This window comes from Helicoverpa armigera, chromosome 14 (genome assembly GCF_030705265.1).
Source record: "Helicoverpa armigera isolate CAAS_96S chromosome 14, ASM3070526v1, whole genome shotgun sequence".
In the NCBI taxonomy this organism is placed as follows: domain Eukaryota; kingdom Metazoa; phylum Arthropoda; class Insecta; order Lepidoptera; family Noctuidae; genus Helicoverpa; species Helicoverpa armigera.
The window spans coordinates 7,667,847-7,690,876 of NC_087133.1; the positions used below are offsets into that span (position 1 = coordinate 7,667,847).

At 35.0% G+C, this 23,030-nt stretch overlaps 1 protein-coding gene across 1 annotated transcript in view; it reads left to right on the forward strand.

Annotated features, from left to right (window-relative positions):
- Positions 1 to 2,504: 2,504 nt before the first annotated feature.
- The window catches only part of LOC110381732 (suppressor of lurcher protein 1), a 359,122-nt gene continuing 338,596 nt past the window's right edge, over positions 2,505 to 23,030 (forward strand). Inside the window, exon 1 of the mRNA XM_049837140.2 lies at positions 2,505 to 2,771. The gene's annotated coding sequence lies outside the window, so the exon portion shown is untranslated. The remainder of the gene's footprint in view (positions 2,772 to 23,030) is intronic.

The window sequence follows — 23,030 nt, forward strand, 5'->3', positions numbered from 1 at the left end:
TAACAAGCTGTTTCGCGCGGCTTCATCCGCGTCCTGTGGAACTGCCCCTGTACCTGGATAAAAATATAGCCTATGTTACCTGGGATAGTGTAGCTTCCCAGCTGTGAATGTTTTTTTCAAATCAGTTCAGTAGTTTAGAGGCTTTAGAGAATATGCAACAAATAAAATCCTCTTTATAATATGAGCATAGATAAAATGGATAGTATTTTAGAATTATAGTGAATAGTGAAAACAATTCGGCTAAATATTTCGGATTAATTTAATACGCGGATTGTACGGTATCATATGGTTTTTTCTGAGGATTAAATTATTAGTTCGTAGTATTACGAACAGTAGTATCAGGTACAGTTAGGATTTAACAATTTTGTGTTATGATTTTTTCATTTTGCTTCAAATGCATAGATTACACAACTATGTAAAATAGCAATAAATGAACCGTGTTTTTGTTGTTAGTGGAGAATATTCTAATTTATAAAAATCGGTATGATGTTACACTATACACTGTGCAAATTAATGCATTTACCTTACACTGATGTATTCTCAAACATTTTGCGAAACTCACTGAATGTTATCACACGATCCTTATTATGTAGCTATCTAAAAAGGCATTACAGCATTTATTTTCATAACCCATACCTTAATGCAGTTTAAATATCGAAAGCCGTGACGACGTCGCAACCTGAATGGTTTACGTTCGGATTTACGCTTCGTACGTTAAAAGAGAATGTAATAGCCTGCCATTTTGCTCGTGAATCATCTGTGGGGGTTCATACATCATGCTGAGAGATGCATTGAGTGCCAAGTATTCCGTGGGAGACGGAGCCCGATTGTGAATAAGTGGATAGATGGAAGTTAAGGTTTTTAGTACTTTGTTGTAATGTTTTGATAGTATGTATGTTGACTGAGAGTAGGATTTATCAAGTAGTCCAACTAGTAGTAGAGTATTAATTACGTCGCTCACGTCCTATTAAATTATCGTCGTCTGATTTTGAGTAAGAAAAAAATTGAACACACTGATAACAATAGAGCAGTGCACACGTTCTATAGAAAGTTGGTCAGAAAATTCTAGTAAAACGTACACAACAATCGGTCCGATTATTTGTTCTACAAAAGTTTGATGTGGGCATGCAGCCTAAGTCATCAAATAAAATATCGAATTATTTCTTTCTTTGACAAATATCATTCTTTCACTAGCTTAACTTTCTAAAAAAATATTTTTGAAGGTGCAACATAAAATCTTATCGGTCAAAAATTATCACGTCATCTAATCAATATTAAACCTAAATGGGTTCAAAGCAGGTACTCAAGTTCAGCTAATTTAAAATTAATTGTTTTTCGCGGTCACTGGCCATACATCGCGGTGCGTGACTGTACAAGGCCTCACTAACTACACACGTAAACAAGCTGAACTTAAAATATTGTTAACACGCGAACTTATTCCTACATATATAATAGCAGCAATAGTAAGAGAAATGGTATATGTTTGGACTGTGATAAAATAAATATAAAATAATTTGGACAGCAAAATATAATATCACAAACATATTTGTGTAGCACATTTTTGTAGGAGATTACAACTTATTTTTGCACTGCTATTATCAGTTTATGAACAATAAAAAATCACGTTCATATTTCGTTTAAAATTTGTTAACAGCAAAAGCGATTAATAAAACTTTTAATGTTAATAAAATCATATGGTGTTACGACAAAATTTTCCAAATTAGCATTTAATTTGGAGTACATTTGAGGCCTAATCTAAAAACTTTGTAGTCACGCAAACGTGCCAATATTTTAGTTTTTTTTCTATAGCTCAATAAAGTCAAATTACTAGTGATTATAGTTTTAGCACTAAACCGCATGTGAGGTGACTCAAAGACTTCAACTGTAGTCCATAATTTTATGTTAATTCTTCAAATAACAGACTTAAGTTCTACGTATTAAATTAATAATCATTTATGGGTTATTATTGTTTATAAGCTAGAATTAACATATCTTTTATTATATGTTTGAGGACATATAAATTATTACCAGCGCTTTTGTTCATATTGTTTTACTCGAATGCTGACAATGGAAATGTTTTAAAATACGATTTAATTGAATACCGAATTTGAACTAGAGTAGGTGATTATTGCGAACGTGTCATAAGGTTGTAATATAAAATTCACTAGAATATCCCTCCCATTACAACAGTTTAACCTCCCCATAGAAAAATAATGAACAGTCCTGTCTCTGTGGTAGATATCCATCTACCAAATTAAAAAAATGTTTCCCAAAAATTGAACCTGAAAATTGTTGAATGAGCGTTTCTAACTTACCATTTAGCTCTAATAATCCATTGTACTTTCAAAGTGTCAAGATTGTGGTGTGCTACTTTTATAGACCTGTCAAATACAGACTAGTTATTTACAAAATTTCTATTAGTAACCTTCATTACTCGGTTCAAATACAAAATAACTACTTAAAAGCCTACTAAAAGGAATGCTTGTGGAAACTCATTCAGTTCGACGCGGTCGTTGTAAGCGTACGGACGCCTACGCCGTAGCCGTGCTACGCCGTAGCCCTTTCTACGTGTCGCGTGATAAGTTCGTTCTATTGCTAAAATTAGTATAGTTTCATGTAATCGTTTTGAATCGATTTCTAGTGTTATAAGAATGTAGAGGAGTAGATATAAGTGTGTTTTTTAATGTAACAATGTTCAGTGACATTAGAGGAGGGCAGTGACTGAATAGTGCATACGGTAACCTACTTAAATGCTTCGTCATAAAGGGGAGGTAAGTAATGACTACTATATTTAGTTGCGAAGTTATATTAAGGCTGGAACTGTTGATAGTTTAATTACAAACGGCTAACTTTGTAGTCGCGTAAGGAACGTGTTTAACACTGTTCTGTATATGAGTTTAAGTTATCAGGGTACTGTTAAACCTTTTAGTATTTTTCTTACGAAATAACGTTTATTTTCCTATGTTTTATTAATTCGTCATTTTTGTAATTTCAAGAGAAGAGAGCTGTTAGATTATTTGAAATATAAACTATGTACAGGTAGTAATTTGACTATCAAACTTTTGCTAACCAAATTCATATTTTTATTTAGTAGTGGGGTAATAGACGTATAATGCACTTTACCCTAGTTTATGTATATGTTATAATAACGTTTATCCGTGTAGGATTAGTTATTCGAGCTTTGCACAGAGTACGCTCATATAATCTTAACATGATACCACTAATTGCTGCAGTGAATAAAGGTCGCTATGCACTTGTAATTACTCTCTTCGTAACTATACCTTGGCTTACTTCGTTCTTCATTGTGACTGTTTTCCAAACTCCATTTCTTTCATTTTATCTTGCTGATTTTGGAAAAATAAAATAAATACAAAGTCATCATTATTTATTTCTGTATTTACCTTCAATACATTTTTATGTGGCTGTGTGTTGTTACGAAAAAATAATCTTGTCTACGTTTCGATCTCTTTGAAAGTATTATATTATCCTGGACTATTTGTGTATCAAATAAAATTTAAATCGCTTCAGTAGTTTGGACATAGAACATAAACAGACTGACAGCGTTACTTTCTCAGTTATAATATATGTAAGGATTTACAACAGTATCGGCTAACCTGTTATTAAAAACAAGCTGATACTAAATGCTATTAAATTCTTTCAAAGTCGAGAAAGACTTACAAATTAACGTTTTCTTATTGAGTTGAAAGTTTGTTATTATTCCGGAAACCTGTAATAACTTTTGAATAATCTTTGAGCTTAATTAATGCCGTTTATTGGATTTATTGGCCAAATCCGGGTTATCCTGTTAGTGACCGTTTTACAAAATAAAGAATAATAAAGGGTTTATTTCACCAGCCTATAATTACCTGATACAAAGGATCATTTCTTTTATTTTTGCTGAGCAAGGTGGACCAGATTCTTGGGATAGTGATGATGATTACGTTTTGGATTATTGCAAATACGTCTGCAAAAATAGTATCTACAGTTCTGTTTCATTTTATGTACATGTTACTCAGTGTAAAACCTTACAAGCAGTGCTATGCACAAGAAGATCTTATACAAAATCATCATTCTCCGAGCCTTTTCTAATAACTATGTTGAGCTCGGCTTCCAGTCTGTTTTACAAAAGATCTTATACAAAATATGGATAAAAATAAAATTATTTTATTTTTTTACATTTTGAAAAGTGTACTAAACAAAATTTATTGTTTAATTATAAACAATTTAAACCCTCATCTGTAACCGAGGTGTTTCCATTACTATTGTTCTATTATTATTACCATTACCCAGTTGACCTCCGATGGTATACATGAGACCGCTTCAATTAATTGTTGCGGTAAGGGGACAACGCTTCGCTTGCCAATTTTAGATCGGTGATTGTAACATATTGTTATTAGTGCTATCGGCATACACATACAACCTTCTCTTATGCAGAAGGTCTTAGTATAAATCTAGAATGTACTACGTAAATAGGTAATCTATTGAGATATTATGAGTCACTCAAACTTTACATCATCATCATCTTCCGAGCCTTTTCCCAACTATGTTGGGGCCGGCTTTACAAATGTTATAAAATAATACTTTATTCCAGTACCAGGTTTGTCGTATAATATTTACATTCAAAGCACTTTCATCACTAAAACAGAAACGCTCGCAAAAAAATATTTACGTTAAAAATTTTATCACCGAAAGCTGTTAACACAAAATTTTGTAGCTACCAACCCTTTCAACGTTAAAATCGCCCAACAATTAAATCAGCAACTGAATTGCATAAAATATGGGCGGCACAACACTACTTTATCGATAAGTGTTCGAACAGGCGTGCCACATTCACCGTTCATTCAGTGTAAGTGCATGGCCGACACACTTTTATCACAAATCAAGTGAGACGTCGCGACAATGTTGTATGCGACGTTACGTGCACAATGGAGTTATGAACAACGTGTGTCTGTTACACCGAGGTGATACGGAATCCGGAAGGTGAAGGTATTGTGTTATTTTCTTTATTCAATTATTACTACTCTACATACCAATATGATTACAATTTGGGTCAAGCAGTAAGTAGTAAGTACGTGATATTAATAGACCAAATTGCTGCTAACTCATAGTTTTGATAACATTTTAACTTGTTCCTAACAATGGTTACGCGGGTATTGTATCTAGGGATAAAGCTTGATGGTATAAGGTGGTTTTTTATGTTTTAGAATCATCTTTAAAACTAAGCATGTACGGTATCTAATGTAGAAAATTTCAAGATTGTACTGCATTTTCCATCCGAATTTCAACAAAGAAAAAAAAAAACGCCTTGCCCGCAGTATTACATGACGGTGTAACACGCGTCCACTCTCCTCAATGTTCTCCTATTACACAATTGTGTACTCGCATTGTTGTTAGTGCTTGATTAAACTGTAATATCGAAGTCAAAGTATGTACTTGTCGACTATCAATTTCGTACTAAACAACATTGTTTGCACACACATTTACCGTGAAATGTCTAAGATAATTAAATTACTTAGTACTTTATGGTTTTGAATCGCTTCGAGCTATTTTATCAGAATACTTTGAATAATAAACACGGGTTTGTTTTGATAAATAAATTAAGGGTGCGATAGATTTATGTTTTGTTGGTTTACTTTGTTTTTATAGCTGTGATTGCGTTTTGGACTTTGTTTTTGTCATCTTCGGGTACTTTGCCAAAGTCTATATATTTTTAAAGATATTGAGGTAAAGCTGTTCTGCACATGTTAAGGTACTTGTGTACTACACCTACTTTGAAGTCTGCGCGGCAAAACGCTTCAGGCAAACTTTCTGAACGACACGCCTCGTAGGACTATAATTTTTAAATGCAATAAGGTACATAGCATAAAGTGTTTAGTTTCATAATTGAATTTTCCTGTGAAAATCAATCTTAGAATACAGAAAAGTCATGCAAAGGTAAAGATCACCAGACACGTTATTTTATTTAGTCATCATGTTACTTAATTGACGAAATTTTTTTCCTCGAACACAAAAATAACTAAAACAAAATAAACACAATAAACTCATAAATAAACCACCTGTCCATAAATCTTCATAGAAAACGTGTGACATTAACGTTGATCCATAAAAAGATTTAACGCTCGGAAACTCAAACGTTTTCCCTGACTATCTCATTAAAGAAACCTTTAAGTAAGCTATTACTTTCTTTCAAGTAGTTCAAGATGTTGACACGTAACATAAGCGAGCTGAGTATGTTCCATGAAAAACTTCCGAGTTCCCCGGCTTATTACGTACGAAACTTTGTGAAACTTTCAGTGTTACTTGCCAAATTATTAAGGTAGAATTCCGAGGATAGCGGCTACGACAGCCGCGCGCGGCTTACGACAGTCGTCGGCCGCGCGCGACAATAGTCAACCTATGAAAATGTATGGCGCCGCTGCCGAGGTCAGCGACAGTCGCGCGCGGCCGACGAATTTCGTGAGCCGCGCGCGGCCGTATGCATCTCAACATGGTCTAGCGCTTAATAACATCTATAGAATTTTAGTAAAACCAGAATTGAATTGTTTTTTATTTAGTCGGCAAAACTTCCTTTTGTCTTCATTACAATACAAATGCTTTTGAATCAGTATTGGGTAGTATCCTTCATCATTTCTACTTTTTAAATATAGGGTCGATTGGTAATCTATTTTCATAATACAGCCACAGCAACACGTCATCCTCTTCTTCTTCAAGGATATCAATTAGCACTTCGACTAGAAGGAACGGACGAACAAAATCTACTAATTTACGGCTTACGAAATTCGACGGCCGCGCGCGACTGTCGCTGGCCTCGGCAGCGGTGCCATACATTTTCATAGGTTGACTATTGTCGCGCGCGGCCGACGACTGTCGTAGGCCGCGCGCGGCTGCGACAGCCGCGACCCACGGAATTCTACCTTGAGGCACAATAAATCTCGTATTAATATGGTACGTGAGTTACGGTTGTATCAGATTTCGGATAAAGCTGAACCGTAAACATGTCAATATGACACTAGCATCCGCCATACTGATTTTCCTGTGACGTCATTTTATATTGATACATGGACAGTATTAAATTAGAAAATAAATTATCTCTGTGTATCGTTGTTGATGTTTGTGAACGTTCACAACGTTGTGTGTCCCGTGTTTTCCTATGGTCTTTGTGCACCCCGTTTCTATTCTTACATTATTATTACACTCTACTTTTTACATTATTATTGTACAAAAACTATAGTACAATTTTATATCCATATTTTGACAATATGGATTTAAAACTGTATGTAATAGTGATTTTTTGTGGAGCTTGGTCTAGTATAAAAATGTGCTCCCTTTTGAGTCATAAAAACATAACAGTACCTACAACCGCATCGCCTAGCTTAACGAAGAGATTACACATAAAGAACAGCTGCAGCGAAAATTGAATTTTAACTAACGGAATTAAGACTTAAAATTCAATTATAACATTTCCTCTTAAGTACCAAGATTTTGAGCGGTACATAGGTAGTTTCTTAAATAGCTGCTAGGTTGTATGTGAAACATGCTACGCTTCTATTAAATTTGTTTCGTACTTTGAAACTGGCTAGTTTATTATGTAACTTTTAAAAAGTTGTTAGATGTACGATGTTTGTTACCTGCCGATTATTGATTACTTATGAAGTAGGTACATTACAGAGAGTATATAAAGAAAAAAAATGCAATATAAGTGGATACCGTGTTCAATAAGGCTTGATTGTTACTGGCATTGTAGGTATTATTTTAATATTACGGAGTGAAAAAAGGAGAAGAGTAAAACAGAATTATGGAAAGAAAACATTATGTTTTCTATTCATAAAAGTTTATTGTTACATTGAAATGAATGGTAGAACCAATTATAGCAATCTCTTTTCTTATGTGAAAATCATATTTCCGTCTGTAGGTTCAGGTTTCTATCTCTGTTAATAAGCAGGTTAGACAAATGAATAATAGACAGTAGGAATAAAAAAGACGATGTTTTATACACGCATAAAATATAAAAGCCCTCACGCAAGTTTCTTATTTACTTGCATCCACTTTTATAACTAGCTGATTCCGTGAACTTTGTATCGTTAAACCTTCCCTGAACCTCTACAAACATTTTAAAATAAAAAATCGGTAAAAAAACTTTTAAGTCAAACGGTTTTATCTTATGTGCACTGAAAACTAGAAAATAAAAAAATAGTTACTTACCTGCCAACCTACGTAGGTGGTCTCGGTCATATTAGACTAAAATAAAAACGTGGGGCCCATTAACTGTTGCTGTAGTACTTTCTTCTAGAGGTATAATAGGTGTGGATTGCATCGACTTACTATAATCGTAACTGGAGATTTTGACAATCAATAATATAATCAGCCGTAGCGGCTTCACCAGCGAACGCCGAGCTCATGATCTACCAAAGTATAAAGATATGCTTTGCCATAGGTAGGATTTCAGAGGGGCCCCACGTTTTTATTTTAGTCTAATATGACCGGGACCACCTACGTAGGTTGGCAGGTAAGTAACTATTTTTTTATTTTCTAGTTTTCAGTGCACATAAGATAAAACCGTTTGACTTAAAAGTTTTTTTACCGATTTTTTATTTTCTAGTTTTTAGTATTTAATGAAAATGCCTACCGAATATTCCTCATTCTATCTAATTCATTTAGTGCATCATTATTACACGGTCTCTTACCTGATAATTTATTACAATCTAATTTAAAAAAAAGTCAATTTTTTTAACGACACCAAAAATCATCAAGTGACCCCTCCCTGGGTCAGCAGCGGTAAGGGAGTGCCAGACTCTTACTGACTAAAAATAGTTATGTTTCGTCGTAGGCCTTTTATGTACCAGGGCCACGGTAACTCTTTCGAACAATCCCGCAGCCCAGGCAGGCCTTGGCCCTGTTGGGCCCTGCTGGGGTTGCTGACAGTATTCTACTTGTGTAGCCCTTTCATTTGATACCCATATTGAGGGGGTTGTGGAAAAATATGTAATCCGCCATTTTGTGCCGGCGGCCATATTAGATTTACAATGTTATTGATATTACTATATTGTATTGTCATCGGAATAAAAGGTGTATACAAAATTTCAGATTAATCGGTTGACAGGAAGAGGGTGTTTGAATTACTAAATTGGACCCAAGAATAAAACAAACGGGATGAGCTAAATAAAACCGTTTAAAAATTGTTCTCAGCCATTTGGTAGCGGCGGCCATCTTAGATTTCAATTTTGCATAGTAAATTGTATTCTACTTGTTGAGACCTTTCATTTGATACCCATGTTGATGGGATTGATAAAACCTAAGTTATCCGCCATTTTGTAGAGGCCGCCATCTTGGATTTGAATTTTATATAGTACATTGTATTTTACTGGTTGAGCACTTTCATTTGATATCCACATTGACGGGATTGATAAAACCTACGTTATCCGCCATTTTGTACCGGCGGCCATCTTGGATTTGCAATGTTATTGATATTACTATATTGTATTGTCATCGGAAATAAAGGTGTGTACCAAATTTCAGATCAATCTGACAACAGAAAGGCACTGAAATTTGAATTTCTAAATTTGACCCAAGAATGAATAAATAATAAAACAAACAGGGTAAGCTAAATAAAACCGTTTAAAAAAAAGTATGCAATAATTATGACAAAAGGTTAAAAACGCTAAACCCTATAAAAAGCAAAAAATAACTTTTAACACTACGTAAACTAAATTTTGTCGTGTCGGGGGACCGCTCTAATTCATTACTTTAGATACGCGTTTTTTTTTTAAACGAATGTTGTAATATCATTTTATTTATGTAAGTATTTATGAAGGTAAAAAGCGGTCCCCCGACACGTCAAAATTTAGTTTACGTAGTGTTAAAAGTTATTTTTGCTTTTATAGGGTTTAGCGTTTTAACCTTTGTCATAATTATTGCATACTTTTGGGTCGGGGTTTTTAAATTTATAATTTAATTTTATTTCATGCTTTTTAAAGGAGCTCCTTAATTTTTCCTTCTTTCATTTAATTTATTTTATCTTAAGATGGGGTCGCTATATGCGATCTCGGCCAAAGGAAGCTGTTTAACAATCCTCATGACAAACTGGCTCTGGGAGAATTGCACAAACTGAAAAACAATAAAGATTAACCTTTGGACATTCTAAATTTTCAGCAAAAATATAAATCGGTTTATCCGTTTCATTTCGGCATTTCAGGGTTTCATCCGCCACATCCCATTTCCAGCATTAGGTTCTCGTCAATCAGAAACATGAAGAGAACTCGTCAAGACAAATTCAACGAGCCCAAACTCGATGGGTTTACTAAAAGGCAGTTCAGGGTTACGTCTCCTACCTTCGTGCCCTAACAGCAGACCAGCTCAGTGGTTCCAAAAGACATTAGTGTTTCAAATTTCAGATCCCACATATACTTGCAAGTAAACAGAGCGTGTAACATTCCTATCACATCTAGCAAACGAGCTGATGACCTTGAAGACCTGAACCGATTTCCACCAAACATAGCTAAGAACACTCCCGACTGACATACCTTTTAAACAAAAAAAAACCGCATTACAATCGGATCATCCGTTTGGGAGCTACGATGCCACATACACACACACACACACACACACACACACACACACACAGACACGTCAAACTTATAACACCCCGTCGTTTTTGCGTCGGGGGTTAAAAAAGGACAAATCGGCCCAGGCATTCTCGAGTTTTAGTCAGACTAACGATCAGCAATTCATTTTTATGTTTAAGATTTTGTATATTAGGCATTTGTTTTCATTACTCATTAGACAGACATTTTAGAACAATCGTAAAGGAACAAAAAATCCGCACCAATAACAGCTAAGAGCTAACAAATATAAAATACTACCAAAACTAACCCACATTTTATTTTCACACAAAACTTTCGCGGCCATCACGTAATTACTTAAACTTGTTTGCATTTGTTTATTTACAAGAAAGCCGGTGGTCGCTTTAATGGCGTGTTTCCGACATTAAAATTATGTGCGAAAAGTACGAAACCTGAGGACACGGCTAACAAAGCAAAACTTTTAATATGATCCGAGAAGCAATGATGGAACTTTCTCATTGTTTTATGGACTGGTATAATGTTGTCTGTTTATTCATATCCTATCTATTCTTGGACGGATGAAAAATAAAGTAAGTTTAGGTTAATTTTTTTGTGATATAAATGTGTATGAATATATGTTATAGATAGTTTGAATTTAGGGCCCTGTCCATAGGCGACATTTTGCAGCAATGCAGTTTTTAAACTTTAAGTAAAGGTTTCAATTCAAAAAGGACAATTTTAAAATTCTTTAAAAAAAATAATTAAAATCGTTCTGAAAATACTAACATGTAATGCTATTTCACCCAGGTTAACAACTATCGTTTTAAAAACCCTCATAAAAATTAATTTAACCGCAAATACACCCTTATAAAAACACAACATAAAACATGATTCTCCAAAAAACCATTGTCACTCACATTAATGGATTTACCAAGGTTATACCGTAAGGGAATAGCACCATTAAAATAAGTGTACCGTTATTAAAGTTATGCTTTTGTTTCAGTATTTATTTTCAACGTCCTCAAGCCACTTGAGATTTGGTTGGCATAGTTCTTTTGTTTACTCTGGTCGTTCATTACTCGTTGTTTTATATAAGAATTGTTCGAAGTTTGAAAATTATTGTTTCGTTATTATTTCAGTTTGAAATATTCTAGTTTATTGTTCGTTTCTGTTGATGTTGACCGATCTGGTTAGGATGAAGTTTGATTTTAGTTTCGTCTTCTTTGAGTTCGCAAAGTTTTATTTCTTGTTAAAATTAAGGTACCCATTTGTTTTTTGAATTTGGAATCATAAATTATGGGTCGTAGAACGAGCAAAATTGTGCTTTGTAAGGACAATTTGAATAACAGTGACTGAGCCGAGCAATACATAAATTATTACCCAGTTATTTCAGGGACAAATAGGTCTCTAACTATCTAATTAATGTCATAAGTAGTATTTTATAATTTTAGTAAACTACTATTCTTCACTCTTAATGGTCGGAAAAGACCACATCCCCCATACTTCAACAAACTTCACATCCCCCAACCATTGCACTGCCATATAAAACTACACAAACACGAGCCTAACTGTAATCTGAAGCCGTTGCAGTAACTTCGCAGTCACTTCGCACGTTATCGGTAGTGGGGGACAGTTCTCCGGATTGGGGACAAACATTCCACTTCGTGAACAAGGTGTGAGACTTTAGGCGTATCCTAGGAAATGTTGCAGGCAAGTTTGTTTAAATAGGCCTTGTTCTTGTGAAATGGGACAGAAGTTATTTTATTTTAAAATTAAGATATTTTTCAGTAGCTACAAAATGTAGGTAAATGTAGATGTCTTGCGGCACTAATAACCGCATAGGCAAGCACTGCCACAATAATCTGACCAAGATGCTCTGTGGCCAATGAGAAAATGTATAAGTACGTATGTAATAGGAAGTTTAAAATGATATGCTATGTGGTAACTGGTCTATAAGTAGATTTAGTTATGACAAGACCCTGCATCGGAAAATGACAATTATTTTCCGCTTGAATTCATATATTAATCAATCCAATACTCTCCTGACGCGTGCAAGTGAAAAGTATTGCCACATGAAAAATTACAAGCTAATTTTTCACGATCGCAAATCGCGGAATGATTTCGTGAATTTCGAAGTCTCAAGAGGCTTCAACTAGCTTTAAAAAATTAATGTGATCATACGGGATGGTAGTTATATCGATTTCCTCTTGCGGTAGCGTGTCTGTGAATATTATTAATGGATTCGAAATTGCCTTTAGACAACGCTCACACTATAGACTTTTAGTCGGCCGAGATGGTTGGTATGGGCTTATAAATCAGTATGAAGACGAATGCAAATACACATAACGACGATCAGGTATTTTTTCCTGTAAATGGAGAACAAAATGACTAGTAGAGGTGCCATGACGGAAAATCTAAGCAAGCAATGCGCCAAAATGCGGGTGTGCGAGGGACGCCGAACGTGACTGTCATCGCCCTTAAACGCCTTCTTTTTGGACCCAATAATTTTTTGTAATACCGAAAATCGTTGTAAGATTTCTTTAAGTACCCGAACACCTCGATAGTTCACTCGAAACTGATCGTTTTGGTCTTGCCCACCGTACGAATTTGACCTGGAAGAAGGCGCCAACAGTCGGCCGACTGTTTAGTCTACTGTATGCGCGTAGGCTTAAGGCATACTTCCGCGACGAACGCACGTGTCAACGAGGTTACTTTCGCAAATGGATTAAATTAATATTTGTTTACAAGGGCTCGTCTACGGCTGTTTGTAAATGGTGAGGTGAGATAGAATAATGAATACTGCGGTATTTTCATGGCCTTGTGGTTTAGCATGATAATGAGTCCTATTTTGGTTGGTATAATGGATCATTTGAATAAAATCTACGGGAATATTTTGATTTATGAAAGTTTTTATTATAGGAATGTTTAGCCTCTCTGTGAATAGGAATATGGATTGTCAATATACCTATACCTATTCTAATAAGAAAATGGATAATCAATTGCTTCTGGCTTGGATCTGCGTAAACATACTCGTATCTTGATATTTGATACCGGTGGCATTCGTAACATTCAGATGAAATCTCGCAAATCTGATAGCTGATATCTAACCTATGGCCATCGATATTTCCCTGTTATTAATTGGTGTACGTCAGAATATACATAGAATTGAGGTTAATAAATAAGTAGACCAACCTACTCTTATTACTAATGAATAGACTCAGGATACGCCTCACCTATAATTATGGTTAATTACTTACTTGAAATAAAGAAGTGACCTTGACCTTGAGTTAATGACAAAATAATTGATACGTACCATCTTCATTATGAAATGTTTTCTTTCTTTCATTTCAAGAATTTTCCGTTCTAAATATTTAAGCAGGAGAATGACCTTGACCTTGAATTATCAACAAAGAAGACAGCTACAAAGCCTAACAAAAGTATACGTTAGAATCTAACATAATCAAGCTTCAATTGTAGCCGACAGTCAGAAACAGAGCTAGAACATTTATTAACTAAATGTGTATATTACGCTTGACGCTAATTGACGCAATCACATATCCGTATATCATGCACATAACACAATAATGGCGGGTCGTGTAAAGTAATTACACATAGTTTGATTTAGCTGATGAGGGTGGCTATAAGCGGTCGTTGTACAAACACAAACAAATCCACAAAATTCATGTGGGCTCAACGTTTGTTCATAATCCTAATGTGTGAGATAGCCTTTATTGTAAACGGCCAGATATTTCGTGAATGAATGTTTATGGGTGGGACAAATGATAAGTTTTTGAATGTAGGCCTTATATACGTTGATATGTCCTATTTTGTTTAATATAAAGCCTTTTCCCCCTTGAAGTGTTAGACAGTATGTTGTGTGGGAGGCACATCTATGTAGTTTGGGATAAAAGAATAATATGCCACTTCCAGATTAAATGATTCAATAACACAAAGGACAGAAGAGCTTTTCAAACAATTTCTTTATAAATGGTGAAAGGTTTACGAAGATATTTATGTTGGAATACATAATATACAAATAGTCGACAATATATATCAATAGATGAGGTCTTCTTTTAGTAAAAATAATCTTCGGGAGTCCTATAATTAGATATTGATAGAATTTATTATTGCTAGCCGTTAATGCGATTAGATTAATTGCTAACAAATAAAGAAAGCAAGCTTTTATTGGATAACAGTAGCTACACATACAATACTTAATTCGTATTTCTAATACATTTTCGATGTTATAAATACTTATTTGCATAACTGAATTGACTTCAAATCAATATTTTCACAAATAACAAACAGTGGTGTTAAAATTAATTGAAATTGGAATCAAAACCGAAATTTCGATTTAGTTTCGAGCATTGACGTGACAATACGTAAGAAACTTTCGAAATAAGCAATTAAAATCGAAACTCGGGTTGGTTTTGATTGAATAAACTCCTTAATAAATTTTCATTTACTCAACCAACTGAACTTGGATTATAAATTATTGGCTATTTAAATTGTTGTTTGTATAAATTAGGGAAGTTTCAAACTAGATGATTTAAGTATTTATCTGCTGATGGATTTCTAAGTGCTATTACAAAGTTAATCTCCATTATTACGTCTGACTCATAATGTCTTTAGTTATAAATTAAGTTTGAAGAATATTCGTAACTATTGTTATAAATCAATAGGACATTGATGAATGGTTGATCGGTGCGAACTTTCGTCGAATTAACTGGCTGTCACTGGCCATAATTTTCTGAATATAATCTGTTTTTGAATTAAGTCATTTTCATCTGGTCATAGATTAAAACAAAACAGACGAGACACAGGTACAAAATATGAAAATAAATATTTCCCCCTTTACATATAAATAAAGGATATCAACGTGCGTTAGGTCAAACACGTAAGCATCAGAGAAGCAAAATAAAATTTATTCATAGGTAGGTAATCCCGTTTATAATAACGGCGGTCCTAATTGACGGTGACGTGAAATATATCGTCGCGCAATACGGCTTTAGGTACTCGATCCGCGTGCCTGCTTTGATTTGCGCAAGGATAAAATTCTATTTCGACGTACTAAATTGTTTTTGTTACTGGGTCACGTAGCGTTGTCACATTGATTGGTTTTTGAGTTATCTAGCGAATTATAATTGTTTTAGTTGTATATATGTATGTATAAATACGTTTATTTTTACGTAATATAAATATTCCTATGTAATAAAACTGGGAAAACCTAAGAAAATTATATTGTACGAGTCTTATAAGGGTTCAGTGAGAAAAATCCTGTCACTCGGATTCAGCTGTCATCGTTTATTGCTATAAAGTTATTAGGGAAACAACTAGCGCATTCGTGTTATGAATATCTCAAGCTGTTTATGAAGACTAGTAGATCACCATTTTAGATATATGAAACAATGCTAACACAATTTAAAGGCAGTTCTAGGCTCTGAAAGAATATTCATCTCCTTGGTCAATAAAAGGCTTACCACAGTGGCAAGGACGACATCGTAATATTTAAGCCAAAAGGTCATAACGTAAGAATATGAAACATTTAAACTTGATATATAGGTTGAAACAAAGGTACTAAGATCGTTAAAGCACTTGGGAGACCAGTGCAGAGAAATAATTCACATCTTTCATCTGCCATTGTCCGTACAGCGGAGACATAACCCTATGCCCTCACAGGCAACTTGCCAAATGCACTAAAGACAGAGCTGGCGATTCCAGCCTGTCTAAATAAATTATTGTTATGTTATATGGCAGGGTTGACACTCGCTTATATTCTATTGGATCAGGTCGTATGACCAAAAGGTTTACTTGGAAATGAAAGAGATATTGCAGTCTTAAATAGATCATGTGGTAACCGCTTCTTTCATATCCCTTCCCTCGGTGCAGAAAAGAGGCAAGGATGGTTTTTGTAAAAATTGCATTATCAATAACGTTGGTAGTCCGTGTTTCGGAAGGCAAAATAAACTGCTAGGCCCCGGCTGTCATTGGGTCATCTTTGGCAGTCAGCAGCCAGAAACTCTGACAACCAGTCTGCAGGAACCAGCTTGCCTGGGTAACTAGGTTGAGAAGGTTAGATAGGCAGGCAGTCGTTGCATGTAAAGCACTTACTCATAGCTGCATCTGGTTAGACTGGAAACGGACCTCAACATAGTTGTAAAAAGGCTAGGCAGATGATGAACGTTGACAGTCGGTCGTGATAATAGGTGCAAATCATTCTTTTACAGAAATGTAGAATGTATTGATTTATTTCTTTGTAAGCAGCTGTTGAAACCCATACGATCGTTATAGCATGGGCAATTGAGTTAATCACGAAAGTATGGAACATTATGTAAATTGCCAACTTTAGTACTACACGTCATTATGAAAAGTGGTCATCGATATTACTAAGGCAAGTTTTTATTCATAGAAATGTGTTTTGTAGACATTTAATTTCGAGCATTCCATTCTTTTTACATTTATTTTAAAATAAGCGATGATGGTCCATTTTGTAACAATCTGAGGTTTTTTAAGACTTTCATTCGAAAATATGGATATCGTTATGCCTAGACCTATCCACATATATACACAAACAAACACATAGACAACATACAGTAGATATGTACCAAAAGCAAAATAATAGGCCGCAGTAGGAACAGTGCAGTATCCAGTAACCCGGTTTTCACGTAAAAACAATGAGAGTTCCAAATCCAAATCCGCTCCCGCCCCAGGTAAATGCTGTTTTACACAATAAACACGAAAATCTTCACATCTCTTTACAATGCAAACGCTTCCTTTGTTTCACGAATTACGCAATAATATTTACCCAACAAAACATAACGGAGCTATCAAACCTTCATTTGTGTGTTCCATTAATCAAAGACGAAATTCGATGGAATTGGATTCCTGTACGTTCATTTCTTTATTTTACTTTTTGTGTACCAGTGTACCTTTAGCGGTACAAATTCGTAATTACGGGAAATGCGTACCAAAATGATAGATCCCGTGTTTCGCGTTTCTTTTGAAGACGTATGTGTTTGTGAAAATATTCTAATACGTATGAAAGGTTTTATTCGCAAGCGATATGTTGGAAGGTACATTATTATACATTCTGATTTGATCGTGTTTTTACTCTTATCCCTTGATTTTTTTATGATGGTATCTGTTGCTCATTTAGTCCAAATGTATGCAAACATGCTTCGCTTGGTTATTAAACTCATAAGTAATGTTTTGCAATGTGGCAGTGTAATATTTTATTTGTAATAGAAGGTAGCGTCCAAAGATGTTTCAATTCATCATCATCATCATCATCTCAGCCATAGGACATCCACTGCTGAACATAGGCCTCCCCCTTTGATCTCCACAGATACCTGTTGGAAGCGACCTGCATCCAGCGTCTTCCGGCGACCTTTATAAGGTCGTCTGTCCACCTCGTTGTTTCAATTACTCGCTTGATAGCTTATTTTAAAATTTAAAAATTGGTCTAGATTCTGTTCATCTCACTTCGAGACACAGATCACGAAAGAAATCCTTTTCATGAACCTTTCAAAGGACTTAGAAACATACATATTGATACAACTGCGTAACACTTATACTCATTGAAATCATCTAGTTAACCGTCTGAATAGCAGAGTTCTCTCGAATCACAAAACACAGTAGAATCAAACAAAAAGCAGTAAATTCCGCGACACCCGCACGATTGCGAAACAGACACACTTTCGACTACATCTACGTTCTATATTGATTCCTCTTTGTCTTCCATTGAAAACTTTTTTGTACCACAGTCGTATGAATTGAACGGCAGAACCACAAAGCAAATGAATGCGGCGCTCGTGAAACAAATTGAAAGAAAAAAATACGATTCGATATTGAAACAGGGAACGAAAATATGCGCGATCGACGATTCAGCAACAGTATAGAAAAGATTTTGGACAGCTTTTGCGTGCCAAGTTTAATGAGACTGTCTTTATGCTGTATCTTTTGTGAGATGGTCTACTTCTAAGATAGTGAAAAAGATGCAATTTATATTACACCGAATTTAATAGTAAGGACCGGGGACCTAGTAGTAATTATTACAATCGAACAATGCTATTGTGTAAGTTTTTATAAAAATATAAAAAGTAACTCTGCATAAAAAAAGCATTTCGTTTACAAAAAAGACTGTCGTTTTGTGCGTAAGCTGTGCGAATCGCAAAGAATTGCCTTCTTTGAATTCGCACAGCTTACGCACAAAAATATTGCCATAACAACATGAATATCTTTGCATTTGCATTTGCAAAACTCAGTGGTCGTTTCCCCTTAGATAGTTATTCGATAACTACAAGTGCAGAGTGCATTTTGCTTCTCAAGTCGAGGCAAATAAATTTTCAAAGCGGCGCACTTGACATCGTTGGAGGTATGCGGAATGTTGCCAGTTATTTATTTAATTAAATAAATAAAGATCTTGTTCGGGTTGAAGGTTTTCTACAAAAGAGCATGCTACGAAAGCATCTTTTATTGAAAGGGTTATTTACATATTTATAAATTGTACACACACATAATAAAGAAAGAAGACAGGAAAGAAAGAATTATATATTTATGAAAGTTGAAATAAAAAGTTCACATATCATTTCTTTGTAAAATATGTGATTGGATTTTTAAATCCTATTTTATTTAAATGTTAAAACCGTACTCGTAAAAGGAGACCGCAGTCAGTTTGGTGTGTCAGCATTTCACAATTCCTTTTTCCTCTCGTCATAAATTGGCAGAGTCCAACAATTGAATTTAAGTGAATATAACAATATTCGAATATTCACAGTACGTTTATAACGTTAATTAAACTTGGATATTGATATTTATGCGGTTGTCGGTTCGTTTGTTGAAATTCTGCAGAAATGATTATTTCGTTTCATTATTGTACGCAATTAGTTATATTCCTAAAACAATTTGGTGTTTCCACAGAAATAGTGCAATTAAGGCATTTGCTAATTTAGATGTACTCGTACGTATATCGGCAGAGTTATTCTAATAATGTCTATGAAGCAAAATAAAACTGACGTTGCATTCAAAATAAACCAAATAAAAAAATATATAGAAAAATTCAATAGACTTATGGGTAGGTACGCGCTATTAATGGAATACTGAAGACGGGAGATAAAAAACAAAAAAAACTTAAACTGCAAGTCACTAAAACGAAGTAACAAAAACGAAGAGCTGATGCACTCTCTGTCGATCCTTTTACCATGTAAATTGCAACGTAAATATGCATTTTACTTTTTTCTTGATTCACTCTCGAATGAAAATGCTTGCACCGTTTTACGGAGCCTTTACAGCTAGTCACAATAAAGTGTCTTACAAGGTGCTAACCTGGGTATTTAAGTTCCCGTATACACCTTTTCTCCTATATATATTTTCTGACGTTACATCGTAAAAGACTCGGGGGAGATTTCAGATTAGACGTTTAGGTTAAAATGTAAGATAGTGTGAGAAGTAAACCAGGTAATTTTAGTCTGTGGTTATCCACAATTATCCAAAAAATGTGAGATTTTACCTGTGTTGTTTTGGTCATCCGTTTATAAACCAACCAACTTCACATCGTAAAAATATTTGTTTCACTCGGGACGCGGACCTGAAAAAGCACAGTTTCATTAGCTAAGCCGCGTATGAATCGTTCATAGGCATACATAGTAGATACGCGCTTCAGTTGTTAACCAATAGACTGATAACGTTCCAAAATTAAAAGCACCAATAGAAATAAATAAAATAGAGTGTGTTTTAAATATAAACCTTCTTGACAGTCAGCTGAAAACAATAGAACATTTTCGGATCAGGTCATATCGAATGGTATTCTCACAGAAATGGATAATATGTAATATTGTTGTGAGAGGCTCTCACAAACAAGATTAGACTCGGGACGTGCCTTGGGCCGACAGCAAATCTAATTGTGAGTCCTCGTGTCGGCGATCGACGGATGGATCCTCCAATGTACGCCCGTTATTATTTACATTTTATTTTTGATTGGAGCCTTTTCACCGCCACAATTCGACGAACTTCGATAGGATCGAACTCGACATTGTTTTGACCTACGAATGTCATCCAAGCGTTCGCAAATACACATTTTTTGTGTCTCATTCTCTGTTATCGGTTGTAAATACGCATTGTGTAGACGATATTTATACATTCCCATCTTAGAATGTCTTCGAAATACTATAATTTATTATAAGTAACTGCTAATAAATAAATGGATTCAATATGTTTAGAGATAAGACGCTATTGACATGGTAAAACTATACCAATTATTTTTTACATTTTCAAAATACACTACTATTCTACTATTTATTAGATAGATAGATAAAACATTTATTCAGACAAACAAAAAGACACCACAAAGATACACAATAAGAAAAATAAAACAAAACAAGAAGTGGGTAGAAAGAGAAACATAAAATATGAAATACAATCAGAGATTAACGGCGCGCTGCAGTGTCTTACGTTTGCACCGAATGGGAGTCCAACTCAGCATGTGTCAGGTAGAATACCTGACGCTGGTATTCTGCTGGATCCCTAAAAATGACGCACGGACGTCGAGTAGACTATTGGTGTGTGTGCTGTGTGTATTTGAAGTAAGTGTTTTATGTTCTGTGTGTGTGTTGTGCTTGAATGTGAACTATGATTAATATTGAAGTGTAGAAATGTGTTACTAGCTAAACTACTAGTATTAGTTCTCTCAGACTACGAGTGAACCGGAATACGGCGACGAAACACCATCACGACAGGTACCTGCTATCGCTATATTATGGACGTGTTTGAGATCGTCATACCAAGTTCTTTTTGTGAGTTAATGAGGACATTAGACACCTAACTCAACATCTCACGATCCACATATCACCACTATCCATGAACGTAATATTCAACTCATGAAAGGACATAAACGATTACGTTGCCTCTAAAGAGTCTAAAGAGACAGCAATCCTAAACAAATATACTCGCGGTCCCTTATGACGTATGGATTTCCTTGGTACTGAACAAGTTCCGCGGTCAAACAGGGTCGGACGTGACGGGGGAACAAATGTACCAAGAGATGGTCCGAGATCTTCACGCCAATATCCTGAAGTAAGCCCTTAGATACGCCACGGCTAAGTCGCTGACTAAATGGATTAGAAGTTCGAGAGTAAGGGTAAATCTATAGGTATTGTGTTGCTGATTTCTTCGCGAAGGATCATATTTTAGTTGGTGTTTCTGAAGGATTGTTTCTCGCCTCGTTCGTACGTAATTCGTGATTTGTATTATGACAGGATGATTTTTTGGAAGAAATTTAATATACCTAGAGGTAATAACACGTACTTTTAATTTACATCTACGAAAAGTAAATCATGCTACCGTAGCTTATTTTTACAGATTTCATGAGTAGCATACATTGTAAGTACCTCCCTACAGTAAATTCCTATATAAAATTGCATTCATAGAACAAGTTAATTAAAACCAAATCCACGCATGCGCGTAGGCAGTGAATGATTTCAATTCTAAATATTATGCTGTCCGGTGAACCGGCTCTCCGCAGTCAACTGGAAACTCTGAAAAGAAATATACAAATATATTGCATGTATTTATAGGTATTCCCAACACTATTAATACAACAAGAACAAAGAGAAACTTTGTTAGTTTCTATCTAAAATAACACGTCTAAAAACTTATTTAATATCTGAGAGAAAATCTGAAAAACTCAATGTCTAAGTTCTGAACAGATGATAACATAAAAAATCCCTTTGTGGTCAGCCCTCGGGGCAACGGTTCACAGGGTTGGCCCTTACAAAGAAAAAGTCTCAAGGGGAAAGTTCAAATGAACGATTTTAGTACTTCTCAAGGCGGAATTAGGTGTGGAGGAATATTTAATATATAATAAAAATAATCTACGAAAGTAACAAGGTTGGCAAGGGATAAATTTATGGCTTCCAATTGGCTGCTCTGCCGCTTACCCCAGTTTTCCACTTGTTTAATCTTTTGTAGGTCACTTAGGGCCTAACACGGCTTTGTTTCACTGATCCCGAGTACTTCGGAATAGATATTTATTGACTATCCAAAATGCTGACCAGAAAAAATGAAAAATATTTGTTATAAGCCACGTTTTTTCGCCGTTTCAAAAATAAGTAGCATTTCAGTGCAAACACTATCATTTGCGTCCCTTTGCACTTTGCATATTTACTCGGTCAGCATTTTGTATTCTATGATGATTTTTTTTTATGATTTTTAGTTGCGGTAATTAAAAGCGAATTTTGGGTTTTCAGAAAGACACTGGGAATTGTCCTATATTAGACTGTTTATCCGACCAATAATTATTTAATTAGTAAAATGGGGTGAAATAATCTGAAACACTCAAGGATTCTAGGAACATGGTACTAAATATCTCCAAGCATAGTTAGTTACAGCCTATTTATCGTCCCACTGCTGGGCACAGGCCTCCTCTCACACGGAGAAGGATTGAGCATTAATCACCACGCTTGCTCAATGCGGGTT